The 9,181-nt window shown below is 37.2% G+C and overlaps 1 pseudogene; it reads left to right on the forward strand.

Moving 5' to 3' along the window:
* Nucleotides 1–4,423: 4,423 nt before the first annotated feature.
* Nucleotides 4,424–8,438, forward strand: LOC137202919 (adenylosuccinate synthetase isozyme 2-like; annotated as a pseudogene).
* Nucleotides 8,439–9,181: the final 743 nt, after the last annotated feature.

Genomic DNA, 9,181 nt, shown 5'->3' on the forward strand with positions numbered 1-9,181 from the left:
TAGCTCTGGGTTTGTCATATATGTTCTTTATTATTTTCAGGTAAGTTCCCTCTAAGCCTACTTTCTGGAGGGTTTTTATCATAAAATGGTGTTGAATTTTGTCCAAAGCTTTTATTGCATCTATTGAAATGATCATATTGTTTTTATCCTTCAATCTGTTAATATGGTGCATCACATTGATTGATTTTCATATACTGAAGTATCCTTGCATTCCTGGGATAAACTACATTTGATCATGGTGTATGATACTTTTAATGTGCTGTTGGATTCTGTTTGCTAGCATTTTATTGAAGACTTTTGCACCTATGTTCATCAGTGATATTGGCCTGTAGTTTTCTTTCCTTGTGACAACTTTGTCTGGTTTTGGTATCAGGGTGATGGGGGCCTTGTAGAATGAGTTTGGGAGTTTTCCTCCCTCTGCTATATTTTGGAAGAGCTTGAGAAGGATAGGTGTTAGCTCTTCTCTAAATGTTTGACAGAATTCGCCTGTGAAGCCATCTGGTCCTGGGCTTTTGTTTGTTGTAAGATTTTTAATCACAGCTTCAATTTCAGTGCTTGTGATTGGTCTGTTCATATTTTCTATTTCTTCCTGGTTCAGTCTTGGAAGTTTGTGCTATTCTAAGAATTTGTCCATTTCTTCCAGGTTGTCCATTTTATTGGCATAGAGTTGCTTGTAGTAATCTCTCATGACCCTTTGTATTTCTGCAGTGTCAGTTGTTACTTCTTTTTCATTTCTAATTCTATTGATTTGAGTCTTCTCCCTTTTTTTCTTGATGAGTCTGGCTAATGGTTTATCAATTTTGTTTATCTTCTCAAAGAACCAGCTTTTAGTTTCTTTGATCTTTGCTATCGTTTCCTTCATTTCTTTTTCATTTATTTCTGATCTGATCTTTATGATTTCTTTCCTTCTGCTCACTTTGGGGGTTTTCTGTTCTTCCTTCTCTAATTGCTTTAGGTGCAAAGTTAGGTTGTTTATTTGAGATGTTTCCTGTTTCTTAAGGTAGGATTGTATTGGTATAAACTTCCCTCTTAGAACTGCTTTTGCTGCATCCCATAGGTTTTGGGTCTTCGTGTTTTCATTGTTATTTGTTTCTAGGTATTTTTTGATTTCCTCTTTGATTTCTTTATTTATCTCTTGGTTATTAAATAGTGTATTGTTTAATCTCCATGTGTTTTTAATTTTTTACAGATCTTTTCCTGTAATTGATATCTAGTCTTATAGCATTGTGGTCAGAAAAGATACTTAATATGATTTCAATTTTCTTAAATTTACCAAGTCTTGATTTATGACCCAATATATGATCTCTTTTGGAGGATGTTCTATGAGCACTTGAGAAAAAAGTGTATTCTGTTGGTTTTGGATGGAATGCCCTATAAATATCAATTAAGTCCATCTTGTTTAATGTGTCACTTAAAGCTTGTGTTTCCTTACTTATTTTCATTTTGGATGATCTGTCCGTTGGTGAAGCTTGGGTGTTAAAGTCCCCTATTATGACTGTGTTACTGTCGATTTCCCTTTTTATGCTGTTAGCATTTGCCTTATGTATTGATGTGCTCCTATGTTGGGTGCATAAATATTTACAATTGTTATATCTTCTTTGTGGACTGATCACTTCATCATTATGTAGTGTCCTTCTCTGTCTTCTTGTAATAGTCTTTATTTTAAAGTCTATTTTGTCTGATAGGAGAATTGCTATTCCAGCTTTCTTTTGATTTCCATTTGCATGGAATATCTTTTTCCATCCCCTCACTTTCAGTCACTTTGTGTCCCTAGGTCTGAGGTGGGTCTCTCGTAGACAGCATATATACGGGTCTAGTTTTTGTATCCATTCAGCCAGTCTATGTCTTCTGGTTGGAGCATTTAATCCATTTATATTTAAGGTAGTTATCGATATGTGTGTTCCTATTACTATTTTCTTAATTGTTTTGGGTTTGTTATTGTAGGTCTTTTCCTTCTCTTATGCTTCCTGCCTAGAGAAGTTCCTTTAGCATTTGTTGTAAAGCTGCTTTGGTGGTGAATTCTCTTTGCTTTGCCTTGTCTGTAAAGGTTTTAATTTCTCTGTCTAATCTGAATGAGATCCTTGCTGGGCAGAGTAATCCTGGTTGTAGGGTTTTCCCTTTCATCACTTTAAATATGTCCTGCCTCTCCCTTGTGGCTTGCAGAGTTTCTGCTGAAAGATCAGCTATTAACCTTATGGGGATTCCCTTGTATGTTATTTGTTGTTTTTCCCTTGCTGCTTTTAGTATTTTTTCTTTGTATTTAATTTTTGATAGTTTGATTAATATGTGTCTTGGCGTGTTTCTCCTTGGACTTATCATTTATTGGACTCTGAGCTTCCTCGACTTGATTAACTATTTGTTTTACCATATTAGGGAAGTTTTCAACTATAATCTCTTCAAATATTTTTTCACTCTCTTTTTTTTCTCTTCTTCTTCTGGGACCCCTACAATTCGAACGTTGATGCATTTAATGTTGTCCCAGAAGTCTCTGAGAATGTCCTCTATTCTTTTCTTTCTTTTTTCTTTATTCTACTCTGCAGTACTTATTTCCACTATTTTATCTTCCAGGTTACTTATCTGTTCTTCTGCCTGTTATTCTGCTATTGATCCCATCTAGAGTATTTTTAATTTCATTTATTGTATTGTCCATGATTGTTTGTTTGCTCTTTAGTTCTTCTAGGTCCTTGTTAAACATTTCTTGTATTTTCTCCATTCTATTTCCAAGATTTTGGATCATCTTTACTACCATTACTCTGAATTCTTTTTCAGGTAGACTGCCTATTTTCACTTCATTTGTTCAGTCTGGTGGGTTTTTACCTTATTCCTTCAGCTGCTGTGTGTTTCTCTGTCTTCTTATTTTGCTTAACTTATTGTGTCTGGGGTCTCCTTTTTGCAGTGTGTAGGTTCGTAATTCCCGTTGTTGTTGGTGTCTGCCCCTAGTGGCTAAGGTTGTTTCAGGGGGTTGTGTAGGCTTCCTGGTGGAGGGGACTAGTGCCTGTGTTCGGGTGGATGAGGCTGGATCTTGTCTTTCTGGTGGCCAGGACCAAACGGTAGTATGTTTTGGCGTGTCTGTGACCTTATTATGATTTTAGGCAGCCTCCCTGCTAATGGGTGGGGTTGTGTTCCTGTCTTTCTAGTTGTTTGGCATAGGGTGTGCAGCACTGTAGCTTGCTGGTTGTTGAGTGGAGCTGGGTCTTAGCGTTGAGATGGAGATCTCTGGGAGAGCTTTTGCCATTTGATATTACGTGAAGCCGGGAGGTCTCTGGGGGATCAACATCCTGAACTCGGCTCTCCCACCTCAGAGGCACAGGGCTGACACCTGACCAGAGCACCAAGACCCTGTCAGCCACATGGCCAGGTACGTGTGGAGTCTCTTGTCCTTTGGGAAGTCTGAGGTCTTCTGTTCAGTAGGTGTTCTGTAGGAGTTGTTCCACATGTAGGTGTACTTCTGATGTATTTGTGGGGAGGAAGGTGATCTCCACATCTTACTTTTCTGCCATCTTGAAGGTCTCCTCACTGAATTTTTAATAGAATACCCTACACATGAAGGATTGAAAGGTATAGTCCTATCTAACAATGTTTGTGTCTACTTTTCCATTGTTCTTCATCAAACAGCATTAGTGTGGAGACCTTCAGTTCCACCTACTGTAACGAAGCTCCATTTATTAAATCACAAAGTCCTTAGCTTGTTCAAATTCTATTTACAAATGTCTTTACCACTGCAGTGTCTACCAACTTCAAAGTATTCTTCATTTTTAAAACAAATAAAAGTTCAAAGGTTAAATTTGTTTTCCTGCCAGAATGATGAAACAGAAAATCAACTATTTCATATTTACTGTACAAGTAACATATTCTTGTTCCTCATCATATGTTTGCTTGTCAGAATGCCAAAGAGCACGATTAATTTTTTCCCCTTTCCTTTATTTATTCATTCATTCAGAACTGAATGAATTTATTGAAAACACTATTTTTGAAAACATATGTTGGTATCAACTAGATTATAGGGATGAATCTGATCTGGGTTCTTCCTTTAGATGGTCCACACTCTTATAAAGAATGTCCATAATCTGTAGTCATTATAGGGGAATTCATTATTTATTTATTTATTTTCAGTAAAAAGTTCATCACTCAGGTAGAATGTAGATAAAAATTGTTCCCAGATACTATAACACCCTTAAAGTCCAAACAGACATACAACTGACATTTTCTTGGAGTTTCATATATTCCAGTATGTTACATGAAGAAACCAACAATTCATTAATATTCGATGAATAAGACCTATGAGGCCAAATTAAATGTTGTCTTGCTTTCAGCAGATGTTCTTTATGGCATCAGGTTGATTTAAAATTATGTTATTTAAAACAGACCTTTGAGAGCAGCCCAGTTCATGCACTCCCAGCCGCCCGTGTACCCTCCGGGCTCTCCTTGTGTCTGTGGAGCCATGGCATTCGCCAAGACCAACCTGGTGGCATCCTCCTTGCCCAACAGCAACTGCAGGTGTCCAAGGGCGCGGTCCGGAAGGAAGCGGGTGACGGTGGTGCTTGGTGTGCAGTAGGGTGACAAGGGAAAGGTGGTCGATCTGCTGGTGTAGGCTGCCGACATCATGTGCCGCTGCCAGGGAGAAAATAATGCTGGCCATACAGTTGTAGATTCTGTGGAGTATAATTTTCTTTTTTTTTTTTTTTGTGGTACGCAGGCCTCTCGCTGTTGTGGTCTCTCCTGTTGCGGAGCACAGGCTCCAGACGCGCAGACTCAGCGGCCATGGCTCACGGGCCTAGCCGCTCCGCAGCACGTGGGATCTTCCCGGACCGGGGCACGAACCCGTGTCCCCTGCATCGGCAGGTGGACTCTCAACCACTGCACCACCAGGGAAGCCCTGGAGTATAATTTTCATCTTTGACCTAGTGGTAAATCCGAATGTTACTGCATTCATTGCAAATGGTGTGGTAATTCATCTACCTGGATTGTTTGAGGAAGCAGAAAAAAAATGTTCAAAAAGGAAAAGGTCTGGAAGGCTGGGGAAAAAGTCTTATTATATCTGATAGAGCTCATGTTGTATTTGATTTTCACCAAGCAGCTGATGGCATCCAGGAACAACAGAGACAAGAACAAGCAGGAAAAATTCTGGGTACCACAGAAAAGGACACTGGCCCAGTTTATTCTTCCAAAGCTGCTCGGAGTGGACTCAGGATGTGCGATCTTGTTTCTGACTTTGGTGGCTTCTCTGAGAGGTTCAAAGTTTTGGCTAACCAGTACAAATCTATATAACTCACTCTGGAAACAGATATTGAAGGTGAATTACAAAAACTCAAGGGTTATATGGAAAGGATCAAACCAATGGTGAGAGACAGAGTTTATTTCCTCTATGAGGCTCTACATGGGCCACCAATGACCTGCATGCAGGTCTTTCGTCTCCTTAGGTAGGTTTATTCCTAGGTATTTTTTTCTTTTCATTGCAATGGTAAATGGGAGTGTTTCCTTAATTTCACTTTCAGATTTTTCATCACTAGTGTATAGGAATGCAAGAGATTGTGCATTAATTTTGTATCCTTCTACTTTACCGAATTCATTGATTAGCTCTAATAGTTTTCTGGTAGCATCTTTGGGATTCTCTATGTATAGTATCATGTCATCTGCAAACAGTGACAGCTTTACTTCTTCTTTTCTGATTTGGATTCCTTTTATTTCTTTTTCTTCTCTGATTGCTGTGGCTAAAACTTCGAAAACAATGTTGAATAACAGTAGTGAGAGTGGGCAGCCTTGTCTTGTTCCTGATCTTAGTGGAAATGGTTTCAGTTTTTCACCATTGAGGACAATGTTGGCTGTGGGTTTGTCAGATACGGCCTTTATTATTTTGAGGTAAGTTCTCCTATGCCTACTTTCTGGAGGGTTTTTATCATAAATGGGTGTTGAATTTTGTCAAAAGCTTTTTCTGCACCTACTGAGATGATCATATGGTTTTTTATATGGTGTATCACATTGATTGATTTAAGTATATTGGAGAATCCTTGCATACTTGGGATAAACCCCACTTGATCATGGTGTATGATCCTTTTAATGTGCTGTTGGAGTCTATTTGCTAGTATTTTGTTGAGGATTTTTGCATCTATGTTCATCAGTGATATTGGCCTGTAGTTTTCTTTCTTTGTGACATCTTTGTCTGGTTTTGGTATCAGGGTGACGGTGGCCTTGTAGAATGAGTTTGGGAGTGTTCCTCCCTCTGCTATATTTTGGAAGATTTTGAGAAGGACAGATGTTAGCTCTTCTCTAAATGTTGATAGTTTTTATAATGAATGGATGTTGAAGTTTGCCAAATGCTTTTTCTACATCTATTGAGATGAGTATATCATTTATATCTTTCATTTCATTAATGTAGTATATCACTGAATTATTTGCATATGCTAAAACATCCCTGCACTCCTGGAATAAGTTCCACCTGATCATGGCATATGATTCTTTTAATGTACTTTTGAATTTGGTTTGCTAATATTGTTAATGACTTTTACATGTATGTTTATTGTGGCTATTAGCCTAGATTTTCTTTTTCTGTAGTGTCCTTAACTTGGTTTGGTATTAATGTAGTACTGGCCTCATAAAATGAGTTTGAAGAGTTCCCTCCTCTTCAATTTATTGAAGGAGTTTGAGAAGACTTGGTATTGATTCTTCTTCAATGTTTGGTAGAGTTCACCAGCGAAGCTATCTGATCCTGTACTTTTATTAGGAAAAAGCTTCTTCAGAGCAAAAGAAATTATCAACATAATGAAAAGGCAGCCTATAAAATCACAGAACACATTTACATACCATATATCTGATAAGGGGTTGCTTTCCAAAATATATAAAGTACTCATACAAGTCAAAGGCAAGAAAAGACAAGCTGATTAAAAATCAGGCAGAGGAACTTAAGAGACATTTTTCAAAGAAGACATACAAATGGTGAACAAGTATATGAAAAGGTGCTCAACATCACTAATCATCAGGGAAATGCAAATTAAAACCAGGAGGTATCACCTCACAACTCTTAGAATGACTATCATAAAAAAGATAAACGACAAGAGATAGCAACTAGGTGATGATGAGGAGTAAAGGTATCCTGTGCCTTGTATTTCTATCTATAATTACAGATATCTGTATATGTCATATCTAGTTTTCCCAGCACCACTTATTGAAGAGGCTATCTTTTCTCCATTGTATATTCTTGTAAGATTTTTGTAAATTCTTTATGGCAAGATTATATTAGCCACAGGTGTGTTTTCATTATAGTTTCATTTTAGAACTATATTAGGGACTTACTGTGTGTTTGTTTAAACTCTATTGATCACAGCATTTAAAAAATAATCTCTGTGTGGTTTCAGATAATGGAATCAATAAGAGAAAGAAAGGCCATTTCTTTCATTCCTTGACTACACATGTCTCTTCAAAGAGAATTTTCATGGTCACCTGGTAAAAGGGATTTCACTGTAAAATTGCATCAGCATAATAAGAAACATTTGTTATTAGTATTTCTGATCCTTTGTGAGTAGGAGGCTGCAGAGTTTGAGAAAGAATAGTCCACAAGATTACCCTCATTTCTGACACCAGTTGTAAGTTCAAGGGTCTCCCAAAACCTCAAGTTCAATAATTTGCTAGAAGGACTCACAGAACTCATTGAAAGCTGCTCTACTTGCAGTTACAGTTTATTGAAAGGAAAGGAAACAGATTAAAATCAGCCAAGAGAAGGGATGTATGGGGCAGATTCTAGGAAAGTTTCAATTGTGGAGCTTCCTGTTGTTCTCCTACCATGGAGTCATAAACAGCATTACGTTCCCAACACTGATTTGTAACAACGTGCATGGAGGATTTGTAAGCAGGGAAGTTCTCCTGAGCCTTGCTGTCCAGAGTCTTCATTGCGGCTTGATCATATAAACCTGGTTGGCTGGCCATGTGGCTCACTTCAGTCTCTAACCCCTTTGAAAGCTGAGCCAATACCATGTGACCTAACACCTCCAATACATCCTAATTCACGTTGTTACATCTGGTCGACTCAAGGCTCCCAGACAGACAAGGACAATTTTTTCAGGGGTTAGAGATTACCTCCCAGGAGCCAAGCATAAAGCCTGGACCCCTCTGTTTGGGTAAGGTTAAATTATTACAAGGAGGGCACGATAATACAGCTTTGTTTTTAGCATTTACTGGATACAATTCTTGTTAGAGTACATTATCATGATGGTATACCCAACAAGTTGACAGTAAAGCAGAATTATTTTCTCTTGTGTACTCAATTAAAAGTTAATTATTGCAAATCTGTGCTTTAAAAGTTTAAGAACACATTGTTTGACTTAAGAATACCACTCACAGCCAAAAAAAGAGCAGTGGTGGATGAATTAAGAGTCAATCAGTCGAAGTTATACTGGCAATATGACTACGAGCCCCAAAAAAAGGAGGATCGAGGGAAACTTTGAATTGAGTGCTAATTGGATCTTTTTTTTGTTTTTTTTTACATCCTGTGAAAAGGAAAAATTCTGCAAACTGTTTGAGACATCCATTCCAATATTTAGCAACAATCAAACTGTATTAACTTTCAGGTAGTTCAGCTGTCATGTAAGGTATATTCTTATCTAGACTTCATAGAAACTGTAAAATCTTCTTTTAGTATTGTCCATATAATTCTCACTAGTATTATCATTATTCCTCAAATTCTTAAAGTCAATTTAAAAATTCTCAACTCCTTTAACTTTTCATATTCAAGATAAATAAATTATAGAAAACTTACAGCTTCAAAAATCCAGTGTTTCATTGTTTCTCAAAGCAAATATTCTTTGCAGGGGGAAAAAAAAAAAACAAATGGGGGTGGGTGGCTTTGGTCTCTAAGAGAAAAAAAGAAAAAAATCACTACATAAATTTTGTCTAATCATTGACATTTTGGATTTAAATTACTAACTCTCCACAGGAATTTTAAGTAATGTGGGAAGAATGGCTAAAATTAGATCATATAGGAATATTTCAGTTATGCTGTTCTAGGGAACTAAATTCACATTTAAACTCAATTTTCATTACAAATGATTTTTTTATTCTATGTTATTCTTGGGGAAATTTTTGTACTCTCACTCTTTAACCTATTAATCTGTCCTAATATGATTATTTTGGGCCACTCTGAGCTGCTGAAATAATTTATTATTATGTAGGCATGTGTGTACGTACTACT

This window comes from Pseudorca crassidens, chromosome 11, assembly GCF_039906515.1.
Source record: "Pseudorca crassidens isolate mPseCra1 chromosome 11, mPseCra1.hap1, whole genome shotgun sequence".
Taxonomy (NCBI): Eukaryota; Metazoa; Chordata; class Mammalia; order Artiodactyla; family Delphinidae; genus Pseudorca; species Pseudorca crassidens.